Consider the following 4,704-nt stretch of genomic DNA (forward strand, 5'->3'; position numbering starts at 1 on the left):
AAGCTACCTGAAGGGCGTAATGATGCGCGGCAAGTACTGTACCAGGCCCCAAGGTATACGGTGGTAGACGGGGTGCTATACCGGTGTGGGCACTCCCTACCTCTCCTACGATGTGTTCTTCCAGGCGAAGCAAAGGCCATCCTGCAGGAAGTGCATGAGGGCTTTTGCGGGGATCACACTGGGGGGCAAAGCTTGGCCCTAAAGGTCTTAAGGCAAGGGTATTACTGGCCCACTCTGTCCAAGGAATCGATCTCGTATGTCAAGAAATGTGACAAGTGCCAGCGGTTCGCCACAGTTACCCGAGCTCCCCCAGTCGAGCTGAAGATGATCTCTTCCCCGTGGCCATTTGCGGTTTAGGGAATCGACTTGGTTGGCGCCCTCCCTACTGGAAAGGGCGGGGTGTGATACGCTGTGGTGGCCATCGACTACTTAACGAAGTGGGCTGAGGAAGAACCTTTGGCAACGATAACTTCCAAAAAAGTCCTCGACTTCTTGGTTAAGAGCATCATCTGTCGATTCGGGCTGCCCAAGAAAATCGTTTCCGACAATGGGACTCAGTTCGACAGCGACCTATTCACCGAATTTTGCGAAAGGTACGGGATCGTGAAAAGCTTCTCGTCCGTGGCCTATCCTCAGGAAAATGGCCAGGTCGAGACCGTCAATAAGACCCTAAAGGTGAGCCTCAAGAAGATACTAGACGAAGCTAAGGGGGTCTGGCCAAAACAGCTCCCCCAGGTTCTGTGGGCATACCGGACCTCACATCGGACTCCTACGGGTCATACTCCTTTCTCCCTGGCTTTTGAGAGTGAGGCAGTCCTCCCTGTGGAGATTAAGGTACCTTTTCATAGAGTCTAGGCATATGACTAGGACCGCAACCACGAGCTACTTTGCGCTTCCCTTGACTTGGTTGATGAAAGACGAGAAGATTTGCAACTCCAGCTCGCACTTCACTAGCAAAAAATCACTCGTTATTTCTACTCAAAAGTCAAAAAGTGCGCCATTAGCATTGGTGACCTGGTCCTCAAGAGGGTGTTCTTAGCCGGTAAGGATCCCAAAGATGGAGTATTGGGACCGAACTGGGAAGGGCCATATCAAATCATCGAGGTCATTAAAGAAGGAACTTACAAATTAGCTCGGCTCGATGGAGGGGCAGTCCCACAAACTTGGAACGCCATCCATTTGAAGAGATATTATCAATGACACCCTTGTAAGGCCTAAAAGGGCATTTTTTATGTATTAAGCAATGAGAATTAACTTTTGGTTTATGATTGTACATGTTTACAAGTGTAATCTAAAGTAACCATGAAAGACCCTTTCCTAGTTACTTGGGGGGCATATGGTGCATGGATATAACCAGGTCGCCTTAAAGACTTAGAACTTAATTCAAATCGGTTGATCGTTGTTTTTCTTAGAAAAAGCGAGATATGGATAAAGGATTAACGCGAACTAAGCTCTACCCTGGATGCAACCAGGTTCTAAAACTTAGAAGTTGGTTTAAATTAATTGATCGTTTTTTTTCTTAAAGGGCACGATATATTGATAAAAATTAACGCGAACTAAGTTTTCAAACTAAGTTCCTGGACATAACCAGGTCATAAAACTTAGAAGTTAATTTAAATCGATTGATCGTTGTTTTTCTTAAAGAGCACGAGATATTGATTAAAATAAATGCGAACTAAGTTTTCAAAGTAAGTTCCTGGACATAACCAGGTCATAAAACTAGAAGTTAATTTAAATCGATTGATCGTTGTTTTTCTTAAAGAGCACGAGATATTGATAAAAATTAACGCGAACTAAGTTCCTGGACATAACCAGGTCATAAAGCTTAGAAGTTAATTTAAATCGATTGATCGTTGTTTATTTTAAAGAGCACGAGATATTGATAAAAATTAACGCGAACTAAGTTTTCAAACTAAGTCCCTGGACATAACCAGGTCATAAAACTTAGAAGTTAATTTAAATTGATTAATCAATGTTTTTTCTTAAAAAGCACAGGATATTAGTAAAAAATTAACACGAACTAAGTTTTTGAAAGTAGTGACTAAAGTGCGTAGAGGCAAAGGGAAATAAACCAATTAAAAGAAAAATTGATAATATTAAAGGAATGGGTGAGAAAAGGAAAGGCCCTAAGCTCCACCAGGCTGCCCCGTGGAGGTCCCTATCTCGCCCTCCTGATCGGCTACGACGGGTGCCTCCCCGGTCTCAGAACGTGCCTCCTACTGGAGGCGAGCTTTGAACCCCTCCAGGAAGACCTCCCCGTCCGCTCCGAAGAAGGAGAAGTCGCTGTCCGGGTTATAGGCCCAGCAATGGTAGAGAATGTCCTCCATGGCGGTGCTGGAAGCTGCCTTCTCCGTTTCCAAGGCGGCCTTAGCCTCCTCGGCCCCAGCCTTCGCAGAGTCTAGCTTGACCAGCGCGGCAGCGAGGGTGGCTTTAGTAGCCTTGTCCTCTTGAAGCTTGGAGCGGGCTTCTTCCAGCTCGGCCTGTACGGCCGCTAGAGCATCCTTGGCTTCCTTTTCCTTGTGTTGGGCCGTCTGCAAGGAAGTCTGATGGGCGGTCAAAGCCGACTGATGCTCGCCCCTCATATCCTCGAGCTGGGCCTTGGACCTGGCTATGCTCCGGTGAAGGGCCAAGACGCTCTGCAAAAACAGAGGCAACTGCCTTAGAAAAAAAAAAGAAAGGAAAAATAGGGCAAGGCATGGAAATCAAAAATAAGGCTAAAGTCAGCTTACTGTTAGGGCCATGCCCAATGAAGATTCCATTATGCCCATCAGGCTCCTTGTTTCGATGGCCCGCAGCTCCCTCTCATTGAAGCGGTAGAAGTGTTCGACGGCGTAGCTCGCCGTCTCATACACCGTCCCCCGAAAAACGTCTGGAATCTTCTCCAGGGCCTGGGGGTCCACCGGGATACGCACCTCGGGGGCCGCAGTTGTCGAGGTCCCGAGCTCCGCCCCTGTGTCCCGAGCAGGAGACTGAGCTCGTGGAGGGGGCGGAGGTATCTTCTCCACCGGCGGAGGCGGAGGTACCTTGGCTTGGGTAGCAAGGCTCTGATCCTTCCCTTTGGCGGGGGAGTTGGATGTTGCCCCGATGGCCTTCTTGGTCATCCGGAGCTTCTTTACCATGGGCCCGGAGGCCCCAGCGGAGGAGTTCCCTCCAGTGAACTTAGCTCGCAGGTTTCCGAGCTGAGACATCTCTTCTGAAAAAACAAAGATATTGTTAGTACACAAGTTAGCGGTCATGCAAAAACAAGAACAAGGGGGAAAAAGCGAAACTCAAGTATATACATATATACTAAAAGGAATCCTACCCCCTGAGCTAGAAGAGGAATCTATGGTTAGGACCATCGGCCCAGGAGCTTCTGCGGGGGAATCTAAGACAATTACTTCTCGAGCTGGCGCAGGACTAGACTCTTCTACGTATTTCCTATGAACCGGAGCTACGACACCCTCCCAAAGTGATGGCCATGACCGAAGGTTGGTCCCATACTCCTCGAATAGGACCGACCTAAAGGCTAGGGTGTTGTCTACAACTATGGTACCCCTAGGGCGGCTACTTTCGTAATCCAGCACGAGCCGGTCGACACAATGGAGTAGGCTTACATCAAAGTCTGGATCACTTCGATGGCATTCGACGAGCTGTGTGGGATTGAACCTAGCTAGCCGGGGGTCTGCAGTGGCCCTATCTAAGTTCCTAAACATGTATGGGTTACCTTGGTCGGAGGGACCTGCAGCGGCTCTGGACCGGATCCTCTCCTCATCCGCCCTTTGGGCGACCTCCAGCGCCCGCTTCCTCATCCTCACGAGGGGCACCTCTTCCTCCTCATCCTCAACCCCCGCGACCTCCTCCTCGGTGATGGCCCTCATCTCGCGAGATGGGGGAGGCACCCGGGGTCTCCTCAGATTCAAAGTCTGGCCTGGGGAGATCAGCATGCAGGCCAGCATCGTCTCGTCTGTCACGAGCTGACGATAGTCCTTTTCACTGGGGGGCAAGCCCGCCAGTGTCTCTTACTGGCTCCCGAGGGTCACAGGCTTTTCTGTCCTCGCGAAGATAGCTGTAGAATTATCCTAAGTCAGAAATGGATACAAGGGGAGGCTAACTGATACTTAACTTACGAGCTAAGGATGAAAAGGTACTTACGAGGATGGTTGAAGTAGTGCAGGTCGCAGTTGCGAAACCCCTTGGACATAAAGAACTGGTCTTTGAAGTCGTTGGGGTGGCTGGGCAGCTCGATGACCGCAGCCGTATTTGGAAACCGGGTAAAGTAGTAGAACCCGTTGCCTTGCCCCCGCTGCTCCGGGCAGCCCTTGAGGTAGAAAAAGTATAGGATATCTGCCGGAGTGGGGACCTCCCACTCCTGCTTCAGGAACAGATATCTCAACCCCGCCAACAAACGATAGGAGTTGGGGGGGAGCTAGAAAGGAGCCAACCTCATGTAGTTGAGGAAGTCAGCGAAGTACTGATCCAGCGGGAGGAAAGCCACGGCTTTGAAGTGTGCGTCACTCCAGGCCGCGAATTCCTCGTCGAGTGGCACGCAGCTCCGCTCACCTTCTAAGGGAGGTCAGGCAATCAGGGCGCCTCCCCCCAGTTCGATGTTTTGGGAGAGGAATATTTTATTCACTCTCCCCTGGTCGGTGATCTTCGAGACAATCCTCTCCGCCTCGAAGAAAGCATCGGGCGCCACCTCGAGCTCCCGCTCCACTGCTGGCC

This window comes from Humulus lupulus, chromosome 1 (genome assembly GCF_963169125.1).
Source record: "Humulus lupulus chromosome 1, drHumLupu1.1, whole genome shotgun sequence".
Taxonomy (NCBI): domain Eukaryota; kingdom Viridiplantae; phylum Streptophyta; class Magnoliopsida; order Rosales; family Cannabaceae; genus Humulus; species Humulus lupulus.